Source organism: Brassica napus, unplaced genomic scaffold (genome assembly GCF_020379485.1).
Source record: "Brassica napus cultivar Da-Ae unplaced genomic scaffold, Da-Ae ScsIHWf_828;HRSCAF=1182, whole genome shotgun sequence".
NCBI classification, from domain to species: Eukaryota; Viridiplantae; Streptophyta; class Magnoliopsida; order Brassicales; family Brassicaceae; genus Brassica; species Brassica napus.
In genome coordinates, this window is record NW_026016872.1 from 9,858 (window position 1) to 26,351 (window position 16,494).

General features: G+C 38.3%; 1 non-coding gene across 1 annotated transcript; it reads left to right on the forward strand.

Moving 5' to 3' along the window:
- The first annotated feature begins 14,539 nt into the window (after positions 1–14,539).
- LOC125606011 lies at positions 14,540–14,646 on the forward strand. Its single transcript, XR_007337429.1, has one exon. It is a non-coding gene; the product is annotated as a small nucleolar RNA R71 (small nucleolar RNA).
- Positions 14,647–16,494: the final 1,848 nt, after the last annotated feature.

Genomic DNA, 16,494 nt, shown 5'->3' on the forward strand with positions numbered 1-16,494 from the left:
TTTTGATACATAAAGTAGTGGAGAATCACCAGGAAGTGGAATAAATCTCATAGGAGTTAGGATGAAGAAGCTATCCCACTTTCAAATCAGGTGATCCCAGTTTTCCTGTTTGGGAATATGACAACTTCTTTGTCATTCTAATCAAACCAGGAAGAATCGCGATGTAAGAAGCTTGATTTTGATACATAAAGTAGTGGAGAATCACCAGGAAGTGGAATAAATCTCATAGGAGTTAGGATGAAGAAGCTATCCCACTTTCAAATCAGGTGATCCCAGTTTTCCTGTTTGGGAATATGACAACTTCTTTGTCATTCTAATCAAAACAGGAAGAATCGCGATGTAAAAAGCTTGATTTTGATACATAAAGTAGTGGAGAATCACTAGGAAGTGGAAAAATCTCATAGGAGTTAGGATGAAGAAGCTATCCCACTTTCAAATCAGGTGATCCCAGTTTTCCTGTTTGGGAATATGACAACTTCTTTGTCATTCTAATCAAACCAGGAAGAATCGCGATGTAAGAAGCTTGATTTTGATACATAAAGTAGTGGAGAATCACCAGGAAGTTATAAATCTCATAGGAGTTAGGATGAAGAAGCTATCCCACTTTCAAATCAGGTGATCCCAGTTTTCCTGTTTGGGAATATGACAACTTCTTTGTCATTCTAATCAAAACAGGAAGAATCGCGATGTAAAAGCTTGATTTTGATACATAAAGTAGTGGAGAATCACTAGGAAGTGGAATAAATCTCATAGGAGTTAGGATGAAGAAGCTATCACACTTTCAAATCAGGTGATCCCAGTTTTCCTGTTTGGGAATATGACAACTTCTTTGTCATTCTAATCAAACCAGGAAGAATCGCGATGTAAGAAGCTTGATTTTGATACATAAAGTAGTGGAGAATCACCAGGAAGTGGAATAAATCTCATAGGAGTTAGGATGAAGAAGCTATCCCACTTTCAAATCAGGTGATCCCAGTTTTCCTGTTTGGGAATATGACAACTTCTTTGTCATTCTAATCAAACCAGGATGAATCGCGATGTAAGAAGCTTGATTTTGATACATAAAGTAGTGGAGAATCACCAGGAAGTTGAATAAATCTCATAGGAGTTAGGATGAAGAAGCTATCCCACTTTCAAATCAGGTGATCCCAGTTTTCCTGTTTGGGAATATGACAACTTCTTTGTCATTCTAATCAAACCAGGAAGAATCGTGATGTAAAAGCTTGATTTTGATACATAAAGTAGTGGAGAATCATTAGGAAGTGGAATAAATCTCATAGGAGTTAGGACGAAGAAACAAACCCACTTTCAAATCAGGTGATCCCAGTTTTCCTGGAATAAATCTAATAGGAGTTAGGATGAAGAAACTATCCCACTTTCAAAAATAGGTGATCCCAGTTTTCCTGTTTGGGAATATGACAACTTCTTTGTCATTCTAATCAAACCAGGATGAATCGCGATGTAAGAAGCTTGATTTTGATACATAAAGTAGTGGAGAATCATTAGAAAGTGGAATAAATCTCATAGGAGTTAGGATGAAGAAGCTATTCCACTTTCAAATCAGGTGATCCCAGTTTTCCTGTTTGGGAATATGACAACTTCTTTGTCATTCTAATCAAACCAGGAAGAATCGCGATGTAAGAAGCTTGATTTAGATATAAAGTAGTGGAGAATCACTAGTAAGCGGAAAAAATCTCATAGGAGTTAGGATGAAGAAGCTATCCCACTTTCAAATCAGGTGATCCCAGTTTTCCTGTTTGGGAATATGACAACTTCTTTGTCATTCTAATCAAACCAGGAAGAATCGCGATGTAAGAAGCTTGATTTTGATACATAAAGTAGTGGAGAATCACCAGGAAGTTAATAAATCTCATAGGAGTTAGGATGAAGAAGCTATCCCACTTTCAAATCAGGTGATCCCAGTTTTCCTGTTTGGAATATGACAACTTCTTTGTCATTCTAATCAAACCAGGATGAATCGCGATGTAAGAAGCTTGATTTTGATACATAAAGTAGTGGAGAATCACCAGGAAGTTAAATAAATCTCATAGGAGTTAGGATGAAGAAGCTATCCCACTTTCAAATCAGGTGATCCCAGTTTTCCTGTTTGGGAATATGACAACTTCTTTGTCATTCTAATCAAACCAGGATGAATCGCGATGTAAGAAGCTTGATTTTGATACATAAAGTAGTGGAGAATCACCAGGAAGTTGAATAAATCTCATAGGAGTTAGGATGAAGAAGCTATCCCACTTTCAAATCAGGTGATCCCAGTTTTCCTGTTTGGGAATATGACAACTTCTTTGTCATTCTAATCAAACCAGGATGAATCGCGATGTAAGAAGCTTGATTTTGATACATAAAGTAGTGGAGAATCACCAGGAAGTGGAATAAATCTCATAGGAGTTAGGATGAAGAAGCTATCCCACTTTCAAATCAGGTGATCCCAGTTTTCCTGTTTGGGAATATGACAACTTCTTTGTCATTCTAATCAAACCAGGATGAATCGCGATGTAAGAAGCTTGATTTTGATACATAAAGTAGTGGAGAATCACCAGGAAGTTGAATAAATCTCATAGGAGTTAGGATGAAGAAGCTATCCCACTTTCAAATCAGGTGATCCCAGTTTTCCTGTTTGGGAATATGACAACTTCTTTGTCATTCTAATCAAACCAGGATGAATCGCGATGTAAGAAGCTTGATTTTGATACATAAAGTAGTGGAGAATCACCAGGAAGTGGAATAAATCTCATAGGAGTTAGGATGAAGAAGCTATCCCACTTTCAAATCAGGTGATCCCAGTTTTCCTGTTTGGGAATATGACAACTTCTTTGTCATTCTAATCAAACCAGGATGAATCGCGATGTAAGAAGCTTGATTTTGATACATAAAGTAGTGGAGAATCACTAGGAAGTGGAATAAATCTCATAGGAGTTAGGATGAAGAAGCTATCCCACTTTCAAATCAGGTGATCCCAGTTTTCCTGTTTGGGAATATGACAACTTCTTTGTCATTCTAATCAAACCAGGATAAATCGCGATGTAAGAAGCTTGATTTTGATACATAAAGTAGTGGAGAATCACCAGGAAGTTTATTAAATCTCATAGGAGTTAGGATGAAGAAGCTATCCCACTTTCAAATCAGGTGATCCCAGTTTTCCTGTTTGGGAATATGACAACTTCTTTGTCATTCTAATCAAACCAGGAAGAATCGTGATGTAAAAGCTTGATTTTGATACATAAAGTAGTGGAGAATCACTAGGAAGTGGAAAAAATCTCATAGGAGTTAGGATGAAGAAGCTATCCCACTTTCAAATCAGGTGATCCCAGTTTTCCTGTTTGGGAATATGACAACTTCTTTGTCATTCTAATCAAACCAGGAAGAATCGCGATGTAAGAAGCTTGATTTTGATACATAAAGTAGTGGAGAATCACCAGGAAGTTTAATAAATCTCATAGGAGTTAGGATGAAGAAGCTATCCCACTTTCAAATCAGGTGATCCCAGTTTTCCTGTTTGGGAATATGACAACTTCTTTGTCATTCTAATCAAACAGGAAGAATCGCGATGTAAAAAGCTTGATTTTGATACATAAAGTAGTGGAGAATCACTAGGAAGTGGAAAAATCTCATAGGAGTTAGGATGAAGAAGCTATCCCACTTTCAAATCAGGTGATCCCAGTTTTCCTGTTTGGGAATATGACAACTTCTTTGTCATTCTAATCAAACCAGGAAGAATCGCGATGTAAGAAGCTTGATTTTGATACATAAAGTAGTGGAGAATCACCAGGAAGTTGAATAAATCTCATAGGAGTTAGGATGAAGAAGCTATCCCACTTTCAAATCAGGTGATCCCAGTTTTCCTGTTTGGGAATATGACAACTTCTTTGTCATTCTAATCAAACCAGGATGAATCGCGATGTAAGAAGCTTGATTTTGATACATAAAGTAGTGGAGAATCACCAGGAAGTGAATAAATCTCATAGGAGTTAGGATGAAGAAGCTATCCCACTTTCAAATCAGGTGATCCCAGTTTTCCTGTTTGGGAATATGACAACTTCTTTGTCATTCTAATCAAACCAGGAAGAATCGCGATGTAAGAAGCTTGATTTTGATACATAAAGTAGTGGAGAATCACCAGGAAGTTTAATAAATCTCATAGGAGTTAGGATGAAGAAGCTATCCCACTTTCAAATCAGGTGATCCCAGTTTTCCTGTTTTGGAATATGACAACTTCTTTGTCATTCTAATCAAACCAGGATGAATCGCGATGTAAGAAGCTTGATTTTGATACATAAAGTAGTGGAGAATCACCAGGAAGTTAAATAAATCTCATAGGAGTTAGGATGAAGAAGCTATCCCACTTTCAAATCAGGTGATCCCAGTTTTCCTGTTTGGGAATATGACAACTTCTTTGTCATTCTAATCAAACCAGGATGAATCGCGATGTAAGAAGCTTGATTTTGATACATAAAGTAGTGGAGAATCACCAGGAAGTTGAATAAATCTCATAGGAGTTAGGATGAAGAAGCTATCCCACTTTCAAATCAGGTGATCCCAGTTTTCCTGTTTGGGAATATGACAACTTCTTTGTCATTCTAATCAAACCAGGATGAATCGCGATGTAAGAAGCTTGATTTTGATACATAAAGTAGTGGAGAATCACCAGGAAGTGGAATAAATCTCATAGGAGTTAGGATGAAGAAGCTATCCCACTTTCAAATCAGGTGATCCCAGTTTTCCTGTTTGGGAATATGACAACTTCTTTGTCATTCTAATCAAACCAGGATGAATCGCGATGTAAGAAGCTTGATTTTGATACATAAAGTAGTGGAGAATCACTAGGAAGTGGAATAAATCTCATAGGAGTTAGGATGAAGAAGCTATCCCACTTTCAAATCAGGTGATCCCAGTTTTCCTGTTTGGGAATATGACAACTTCTTTGTCATTCTAATCAAACCAGGATGAATCGCGATGTAAGAAGCTTGATTTTGATACATAAAGTAGTGGAGAATCACCAGGAAGTTTAATAAATCTCATAGGAGTTAGGATGAAGAAGCTATCCCACTTTCAAATCAGGTGATCCCAGTTTTCCTGTTTGGGAATATGACAACTTCTTTGTCATTCTAATCAAACAGGAAGAATCGCGATGTAAAAAGCTTGATTTTGATACATAAAGTAGTGGAGAATCACTAGGAAGTGGAAAAAATCTCATAGGAGTTAGGATGAAGAAGCTATCCCACTTTCAAATCAGGTGATCCCAGTTTTCCTGTTTGGGAATATGACAACTTCTTTGTCATTCTAATCAAACCAGGAAGAATCGCGATGTAAGAAGCTTGATTTTGATACATAAAGTAGTGGAGAATCACCAGGAAGTGGATAAATCTCATAGGAGTTAGGATGAAGAAGCTATCCCACTTTCAAATCAGGTGATCCCAGTTTTCCTGTTTGGGAATATGACAACTTCTTTGTCATTCTAATCAAACCAGGAAGAATCGTGATGTAAAAGCTTGATTTTGATACATAAAGTAGTGGAGAATCACCAGGAAGTGGAATAAATCTCATAGGAGTTAGGATGAAGAAGCTATCCCACTTTCAAATCAGGTGATCCCAGTTTTCCTGTTTGGGAATATGACAACTTCTTTGTCATTCTAATCAAACCAGGAAGAATCGCGATGTAAGAAGCTTGATTTTGATACATAAAGTAGTGGAGAATCACCAGGAAGTTTATTAAATCTCATAGGAGTTAGGATGAAGAAGCTATCCCACTTTCAAATCAGGTGATCCCAGTTTTCCTGTTTGGGAATATGACAACTTCTTTGTCATTCTAATCAAACCAGGATGAATCGCGATGTAAGAAGCTTGATTTTGATACATAAAGTAGTGGAGAATCACCAGGAAGTTGAATAAATCTCATAGGAGTTAGGATGAAGAAGCTATCCCACTTTCAAATCAGGTGATCCCAGTTTTCCTGTTTGGGAATATGACAACTTCTTTGTCATTCTAATCAAACCAGGAAGAATCGCGATGTAAGAAGCTTGATTTAGATATAAAAGTAGTGGAGAATCACTAGTAAGCGGAAAAAATCTCATAGGAGTTAATATGAAGAAGCTATCACACTTTCAAATCAGGTGATCCCAGTTTTCTGTTTGGGAATATGACAACTTCTTTGTCATTCTAATCAAACCAGGAAGAATCGCGATGTAAGAAGCTTGATTTTGATACATAAAGTAGTGGATAATCACCAAGAAGTTTATTAAATCTCATAGGAGTTAGGATGAAGATGATAATAGGGTTTTTGCCTATTGCAAATGTTGTAGTATAGTGGGGTGAATGTCGAACCAGTCCTAGTGATGTGAATCAGTGAGAATACAAGTCATTTCTTGAGCTAAGCAGATTCAATAGTGGTGAGTGTGTGACAAGTAACAATAGCAAACAGAGCAATACAACAAGGTTTTAATCAATTTAGACAAGTGAATCCATGGGTATTGGGAATTGACTTCAAGTAACTAAGATCCAATCTAGGTGACAAGCTTTCAATCAAAGTAATCTCTTAAGTCTAAACACAATTTTAGACAACTCCTATGTCTAGGTAAATGTCCATTTGCTTAGAAATCATTAAACATCAAATGTCTTTGGCTTAATTCAATCAAGCAATCTTTAAGTTCAAGTTTAATAACTATCTAGCAATTTTAACATCAAGTGTCCTTGGCTAATCTCACTAGAGCTTAGTTGAGTTGATTCAAACACTTCATCTAATCATGTCTGATGAGAAGTGTTTAGAAATCAGGTTTAGAGTGATCAAGACTAAACAAGCATTAAAAATACTCAACAAGCAAGTTCATACAAGGATCTAATACAATAACACCATAGATCTTCACTAAGTTACTCTAATCTCCCTAACCCATGAATTCTTAAGGAAACTACTCACTAATCTCCATGAAAACACTTAATCTCATAATAGATTGAAGCATATTCAAGTAGATACAACAGAGAATAAAGATAAACAAGGATTAAGGATTAAACAAGCAAAAAAAAATTAAAACTCAAGAACAGATGATGAACAATGAAGAACAGCTCAAGAACAATAAGAACAATGATATTTCAAAGAGAGAGAGTTTTGACAAGTTAAATTATTACTAAAGTTGGATAATGATGTTTCTTGGACACTCCTTTAATAAAAAGAAAGCAGATATTATACAGAAAAGTAGGAAAACTCGTGCAAAGGAAAGGTAGAAGAAAGTGGCAAGTTGGGACATCCCATTAACTTTCCAGTGGTCCCCGGCAAGGGTTGATACACCTATAGTAAATTGATCATAACTTATCCAATACAGCTCCAAATGACTTGAAACCACTTCTATTGGAAAGGTAACTCAATTTCCAGTGTCTCCACAAATTTTGAGCTTCAGAAGAGATCTTTAAGGCCTTCATCCGTGTTCATCTTTCACTCTTTGGACTCAAAATCCCTCCAATGGTCCTCCAACTCATCCATGGTGCTCTCCAACACCTGATATGTACAAATGCAATGATATGCAACCTAAATGTGCCTAAATGATGCTCTAAATGACCAAACCATGCAAGAATAAGAAGTTAAAAACATGTAAATTCAGAAGATATCAACTCCCCACACTAGTCCTTTACTTGTCCTCAAGTAAACTTTCAAGTCCTAAGAAGGAAGAAGTTTGAAAAAGGGAGCTCATAGCCAAAAGACACACATCCTAGCTCTTCTACAACATTCCAAATGATCATAGCAAACAATCATTGGTCATTCTTTTATCAGTCTAGCTTCTCAATGCCTATCAAACTCTTTTTATTTCTTTATACAAAGTGCAATGCTCATCAATCAACAAGTAACTTCAACCAATTCTCACATTCATTCACACACACACACAAGGTGGATTCTCACAAATGGGCACATGATCTCAATCACTTGGCTTGGTAGATTAATGGTCTTTTATGAATGAAAAGAAAGGTTCAAATACAATCTTTTTAATGGTGGCAATCACTCAAGAACAAGGAGCATGATCATTATGCAAAATTTATCTAAGACTAGGGGCAATTCATGCATACATAGCTCATTCTCATCATTCTACTCTTCTTCCTAAGTGATTACAAATTCTACCCATCTTTTATATTTCAAAACCCAAGTATATACACTTCACTCACATTTCTCACCAAGTGAACTCTCTCTCTTTTTTTTTACATGATCAACCAACTAAGAACTTGACACTCTTTTTCTTTCCCCATTATGATCTTTCATTCATTTTTTTTTTTTTTTTACTTTGGGGAATTCTAATTGACACACTTAAGAGTTTTTCTTCTTTTATTTTCTTGGTTCCTATTGGTTTTCTTTTCTTATTGACACTCTTTGATCTTTTTCTCTTCTCTCAAACCCAAGATATAACAACTTAAAAACACGCAAACTCACTCACCATCCTAGACGCTAGTTCAAATGAGGATCTTATACTAGCAATAGATGAGAACAAACATATGTCGCTCCCAATACTCTCAAGATTTTGCACATGACAAGCTATCAATAAGAGACCTCACTCAACAAATCAATATTGGTTTCAAAGAATGGCAAGGGTTCAAGGGTAGGGGAGTGCCATTTGGGTTAATCAAAGGATAATACATGGAATAAGATAACCCAAATGTGTATGAAATCCATGATCAAGTATGCAAGTGCCCATATGCAAGAGAGATTAAATTCATTATGCCCAAGTTCAGTTTGTAATTGGTTTCAAGAACAATGTCAATATCATATGAGCAACATGTTTCAAAAAGAGTTTTCAAGGCTCAAGAGATGCTTGTAGATATGTTCTTTTCATGGCAATTTCAATCATGGCTCCCTATGCATAATTCAAAACACACAACTCTTTTAAAATTTTTTTTTTTTTTTTTTTATTTAGAAATCACAAGAAAATCCAAAATGCAAATCATTAAAATCCACACAAATGCAAAGTGCTAGATATGTCAAATGCAAATCATCGAAATAAAAACAAGCAAAATGATCAGTTTTTATAGTACCCCCACCACACTCGAATCACACAGTCTCTTGTGTGACTTTGAATTTGGAGTGGTTTACATGATAAGTAAAATAAAAATTACTAGAGATGTGGAGAGATTTTAAACCGGATTAGAGTACTTACCTTGTGACTGTAGCGACATGAGCATGTCACTATGGATATGTCGCTACGGTCCTTAGCCAAATATTGCATTCTCTTCGTTTGGTCGTAGTAACATGAGGATGTCGCTACGCACGTCGCTAAGGTTGTCCGTAAAGGGTTATAGCGACATGTGTGGGTCGCTATGCGCTTGTCGCTATGCTATCTTCCTTGTAGCGACCCAATCATGTCGCTATGAGCATGTCTCCACAGAACTTGTGTTTCTTTCCTAGCCTCTTTTGAATCCTTTCCTTTTCCTGAGCACCTTCCAAACTGAAATCACACACAATTCACACAAACAAACACACAAACAAGGATAGTTCACACAATTTATTAAAAACATTCACACATATATACAAAGGATACTCTTGGGATTTCCTCCCAAGTGAGCTTGTTTTAAGTCTCTAGCTTGACTTTGCCTCCTTTAGGTTAGACTGTGGTTGGATCGGAAAGTGGAACTGAAGTTCCCAGGTCTTCCGATTTGGTTCCCAAGTAAAGCTTAGCCCTTTGTCCATTGATGGTGAACTCTCTTCCATCAGAACTCCACAAAACTATTGCTCCATAAGGTTTAACCTCTTTAACCTTGAAAGGACCAGACCACCTTGACTTGAGCTTGCCTGGAAACAACTTCAGTCTGGAGTTGTAGAGAAGAACTTGATCTCCTTCTTTAAAGTCTCTTTTCAGGATATGTTTGTCATGGAGAGCCTTTGTTTTCTCTTTGTAGATCTTTGAACTTTCAAAAGCTTCAAGTCTTATCTCATCAAGTTCATTCAGCTGGATCAATCTCTTCTCCTTGGCACTCTTGATGTCAAAGTTCAGCAACTTGACTGCCCATAGTGCCTTGTACTCAAGCTCAACTGGTAGATGGCAAGACTTTCCATAGAGAAGGTTGAAAGGTGTAGTTCCCAAAGGTGTCTTGTAAGCTGTCCTATAAGCCCACAATGCATCATCAAGCTTGATGGACCAATCTTTCCTTGTAACCCCCACAATCTTCTCCAGAATGGACTTGATCTCCCTGTTGGAAATCTCAACTTGACCACTTGTTTGGGGGTGGTAAGGAGTTGCAACCTTGTGCTTCACACCATTCTTCTTAAGGAGGTTTGCAAACAGTTTGTTGATGAAGTGAGACCCTCCATCACTGATCACAACTCTTGGAATCCCAAACCTTGGAAAGATTATGCTCTTGAACATTTTTAGAACCACCTTTGCATCATTGGTTGGACTTGCAATTGCTTCAACCCACTTAGAGACATAATCTACAGCCACCAGTATGTACTTGTTGCTATAAGATGAAGGAAAAGGCCCCATGAAGTCAATACCCCAGACATCAAACACTTCAACTTCTAGGATGGGGTTTTGAGGCATTTCATTCCTCTTGGTGATGTTTCCTCTTCTTTGACAAGAGTCACACCTTGAGACAAAGTCTTGGGTGTCTTTAAACATGTGAGGCCACCAAAATCCAGCTTGTAGCACCTTTGCAACTGTCTTAAATGTAGCAAAGTGGCCTCCATAGGATGATCCATGACAATGTGTAAGGATCCCATCAATTTCTTCTTCAGCCACTGCCCTTCTATAGAGTTGATCTCTACAAAGTATGTAGAGGTAAGGCTCATCCCAATAATATCTCTTCACATCCTTATAGAACTTCTTCTTGGCATAACCTTCAAGGTTCAATGGCTCTTTTCCACTAGCTAAGTAGTTGACTATATCAGCATACCAAGGACCCTTCTCATCAGCTGCCTTCACCTCTTCAAGTTTCTTTCCTGTCTCACAAACAGCTACCACTGCATGAATAGCCATCATTTGCTCTTCTGGAAGTCTGTCATCAATAGGGATTCCACACTCCACCTTCAACCTGGACAGGTGATCAGCTACTCCATTCTCAACTCCAGGCCTGTCCTTGATCTCAAGATCAAACTCTTGTAGCAGCAGAATCCACCTCAACAGTCTTGGTTTTGCATCTTTCTTGGCTAAGAGGTGTCTCAATGCAGCATGATCAGTGTAGACAGTCACCTTTGACCCAACCAAGTAGCTTCTGAACTTCTCAAATGCAAAGACAATGGCCAATAGCTCCTTCTCAGTTGTAGAGTATTTAGCTTGAGCTTCATCAAGGGTTCTACTTGCATAGTAGATCACATGTGACTTCTTGTCTCTCTTCTGGCCTAGGACTGCTCCTACAGCAAAGTCACTTGCATCACACATGATCTCAAAGGGGAGATCCCAATCTGGCGGTTGAACTATGGGTGCACTGATGAGTGCATTCTTCAGGTTTTTGAAAGCTTCCATACACTCCTCATCGAAGTGAAATGCAGCTTCTTTGCATAACAGCCTGGTCAATGGTCTAGCTATCTTAGAGAAATCCATGATGAATCTTCTATAGAAACCGGCATGACCCAGAAAGCTTCTTATATCCTTCACTGTTCTTGGTGGAGCTAGACCAACCATGACATCTATCTTGGCTTTGTCCACTTCAATTCCTTTCTCAGAAACTTTGTGTCCAAGAACAATCCCTTCCTTGACCATGAAGTGACACTTCTCCCAATTGAGCACCAGGTTAGTGTCCTCACATCTCTGTAATACCCTGCAAAGATTTGACAAACAAGTAGCAAACGAAGAACCGTATACAGAAAAATCATCCATAAACACCTCCATTACATCCTCAATAAGATCAGAGAAAATTGACATCATTGCTCTTTGGAATGTTGCTGGTGCATTGCACAGTCCAAATGGCATCCTTCGATATGCAAAGGTACCATAAGGACAAGTGAATGTCGTTTTCTCTTGGTCATTTGGGTGTATAGGGATTTGGAAAAATCCAGAGTATCCATCAAGGAAACAATAATAAGGATGGTTAGCTAGCCTCTCTAACATCTGATCAATGAATGGTAAAGGGAAATGATCCTTTCTAGAGGCTGCATTCAGTTTTCGATAGTCAATGCACATCCTATGTCCAGTTATTGTTCTTGTTGGTATTAACTCATCATTTTCGTTCTTAACAACTGTTATGCCACCTTTTTTAGGAACTACATGCACAGGTGAAACCCAATTGCTATCAGAGATAGGATAGATCACACCAACATCTAACAATTTGATTATCTCTTTTTTAACAACGTCTTTCAAATTAGGATTTAATCTTCTTTGGTGTTCAATTGAAGTTTTAGATTCATCCTCTAGATGTATCCTATGCATGCACAAAGATGGTGAGATTCCTTTAATGTCATCAAGTGAGTATCCTAGTGCTTTTCTATACTTTTTAAGTTCATTTAAAAGCATAGACAATTCATTCTCAGTCAGCTCACTACTCACAATGACAGGATATGTGTCATTAGGTCCAAGGAAAGCATATCTTACACCATGGGGAAGAGGTTTAAGCTCCACTTTTGGTGCCTTGAGCTCACTCCAATCAGCTTCATGGAGGCAGCATGTTGAGTCACTTGTGGCAACTTCATGAACTCATCTTCTCCATCCTCCTCAAGGTGAACATCTAGCCTTCTTATTAGCTCATCACTCTCCTTGTTTTCAATCATTTGGGTCTCTCTTTCAATGGTCAGGGCATGTTGAAGAGAGTCCTCAATCGCTAACTCCTCAAGGAAATCATCAGCCAAGGCATCCATCTCATCAATGTAGAATATTTCTCCTTGAGTTGTGGGCTTCTTCATCATCTCCTTGATATCAAAATGGAGAAGTTGATCTTTTCCAAGGTGGAGATCAATTGTGCCATCTCTCACATTCACCATTGCTCCAGCAGTTGCCAAGAAAGGTCTTCCAAAGATCAAAGGATCTCTAGGCTCTTCATCCATCTCAAGCACTACAAAGTCAGTAGGCACTTCACAATTTCCTATCTTGACAGGAAGATCTTCTAGGATGCCAATGGGGAGCTTGACAGATCGATCAGCTAGCACCAAAGAGATCTTGCACTTTTTATATTGTGTAAACCCAAGCTTCTTGGCAATGGATAGTGGCATGAGGCTGACACTTGCTCCCAAATCACATAGACATCTCTCAAATGTCAAAGGTCCAATGGCGCATGGCAGGGTGAAACTACCAGGGTCTTCTAGCTTCCTTGGGACAGTCAGTCTCTGAATAATGGCACTGCACTCATGAGTAAGAATCACCATCCCTTCCATCTCTTTCTTCTTTTGTTCTACAGCATCTTTCAAGAACTTGCTGTATTGTGGAACCAGCATAAATGCATCAATTATGGGCATGGTGAGCTGAACTTCACTCATTTGCTTGTCAAACAAGGCTTTGTACTTCTCTAGGAGTTGCTTCTTGAATCTTCCAGGAAAGGGAAGCTTTGGCTCATAGGGAGGAGGAGTGAACAATTTCTCCTTTGTTGATGTAGCAGCCTCATTTTTGTTCTCAACTTTCTCCTCTCCAATCTTTCTCTTGCCCTTAGCTTCAACTATCTTCTCCAAGATTTCCTCATTAGTCTTCTCATCCACAATCACCACATCATCATCTACATTGATGACCACCTCCCCACCTTGTTTCTCATTATCCTTAATGAGAACTTTAGGAGGCAACTCTCTTCCACTCCTTAGGGTGATTGCCTTCATTGTCTCCTTTGGGTTTTGTTCAGCTTTCCAGGTAGGGAACCTTGTTGGCGACTTGAGCTGGCTGTCATAGAGACAAACTGGTTCTCCAAGGCTTTGAACTTGTTGTTTAGATCATGGTAATTCCCATCAATCTTGTTGTGGAGATTTTTCAGCTCATACCCTAATTGTTTCTCACTTCTTGCTTGTCCCTCCAATAATTGTTTCAGCATAGCTTCAGTACTACTCTCTTGTGGAGGTTGTGTTGATGATCCAGCTTGGTCTTGTGCAGGTTGACTTGGTTTTGGTGAGAATCCAGGAGGGAAGTTCTGTTTTGGTTGGTAACCACCTTGGTTGTTGTTGTAGAATGGCTTAGGCTGATTGTTGTAGAATGGTCTTGGCTGGTAGTTGTTGAATGGCTTCTGTTGGTTGTTGTAGAAGGGTTTCTGTTGGTAGTTGTTCTGGTATTGATAGTCAGGCTCCTTCTTGTACCATGTACCCTGAGCATTGACATAGTACATATCTTCTTGGCATTCTACTCCATCAACTTCAGCAACCATATGTAACTCCTCTTTCTTGGTCTTTTCTGATAGTAGCATGTCAATCTTGTCTTGAAGTGCTTTCAGCTCTCTCTTTGTGGTCATATCTTCTCCTCCACCACCTCTGTCTCTTCTATCATATTCATCATTGTAGACAGAGTCACTCTGTGCCATGTTCTCCAAGAGTTCTAAAGCATCTTCGACAGTCCTCCCCAAGAAGTTTCCATTGCTTGCAGTGTCAAGCTGGCTTTTGAATTTAGGCAAGACTCCTCTGTAGAAAGTGCTTAGCAAGCTCTCATTGTTGAAGCCATGGTGGGGACATTGAGACAAGTAGCTTCTGAATCTCTCCCATGCCTCTGAAAATCCTTCAAGTCCTCTTTGTTGAAAACCAGAGATCTGATTTCTAAGGTTTGCAGTCCTTGTAGCAGAGAAGAACTTGTTGAGGAAGGCCTTCTTGCATTCATCCCAAGTGGTGATAGTATCACTTGAGATGTTTTTCTCCCAAGTGTGAGCCTTGTCTCCCAAAGAGAAGGGAAACAATCTGAGCTTGAAAGCATCCTCTGAAACTCCATTTGTTTTTGACAAGCCACAGTACTTATCAAATCTGTCAAGGTGATCTAGTGGGTCTTCCAAGGCAAGTCCATGGTACTTGTTGTTTTCAATCATGTTGATGAGGCTGGACTTGATCTCGAAATTGTTGTTGGCAACTGGCGGTGCCCTAATGCCCAACCTATTCCCATTTATGTTAGGTTGATCATATGTACCGATGGCCCTAGCTTGGCGTTGTGGTTGTCTAGGTCGAAGGTTGGCAGCTCCTTGACCATTGCCCTCTTCAGCTTGAGGTTGTTCTGGAACTGGTTCCATCATAGGTTCTGATCTTTGTATCTGAGCCTCTTGCTCTTCTTGTCTTAACCTTCTCCTGTTCTCTCTTTCAAGTGTTTTGATATCTGTCAAGGGAGTAAGATGTGTAGTGCCTCTACTTCTTAGGTTCATGCACCTGCGATCACAAGTAGATGAAGAAGTAGAATTAGTAACTTTAAAACAAAGTAAAACTCAGTCTCAAGCAAAGACTCAAACTCAATGTCACAATCAGACTAGGATTGGCAACGGCGCCAATTTGATAATAGGGTTTTTGCCTATTGCAAATGTTGTAGTATAGTGGGGTGAATGTCGAACCAGTCCTAGTGATGTGAATCAGTGAGAATACAAGTCATTTCTTAAGCTAAGCAGATTCAATAGTGGTGAGTGTGTGACAAGTAACAATAGCAAACAGAGCAATACAACAAGGTTTTAATCAATTTAGACAAGTGAATCCATGGGTATTGGGAATTGACTTCAAGTAACTAAGATCCAATCTAGGTGACAAGCTTTCAATCAAAGTAATCTCTTAAGTCTAAACACAATTTTAGACAAGTCCTATGTCTAGGTAAATGTCCATTTGCTTAGAAATCATTAAACATCAAATGTCTTTGGCTTAATTCAATCAAGCAATCTTTAAGTTCAAGTTTAATAACTATCTAGCAATTTTAACATCAAGTGTCCTTGGCTAATCTCACTAGAGCTTAGTTGAGTTGATTCAAACACTTCATCTAATCATGTCTGATGAGAAGTGTTTAGAAATCAGGTTTAGAGTGATCAAGACTAAACAAGCATTAAAAATACTCAACAAGCAAGTTCATACAAGGATCTAATACAATAACACCATAGATCTTCACTAAGTTACTCTAATCTCCCTAACCCATGAATTCTTAAGGAAACTACTCACTAATCTCCATGAAAACACTTAATCTCATAATAGATTGAAGCATATTCAAGTAGATACAACAGAGAATAAAGATAAACAAGGATTAAGGATTAAACAAGCAAAACGAAATTAAAACTCAAGAACAGATGATGAACAATGAAGAACAGCTCAAGAACAATAAGAACAATGATATTTCAAAGAGAGACAGTTTTGACAAGTTAAATTATTACTAAAGTTGGATAATGATGTTTCTTGGACACTCCTTTAATAAAAAGAAAGCAGATATTATACAGAAAAGTAGGAAAACTCGTGCAAAGGAAAGGTAGAAGAAAGTGGCAAGTTGGGACATCCCATTAACTTTCCAGTGGTCCCCGGCAAGGGTGATACACCTATAGTAAATCGATCATAACTTATCCAATACAGCTCCAAATGACTTGAAACCACTTCTATTGGAAAGGTAACTCAATTTCCAGTGTCTCCACAAATTTTGAGCTTCAGAAGAGATATTTAAGGCC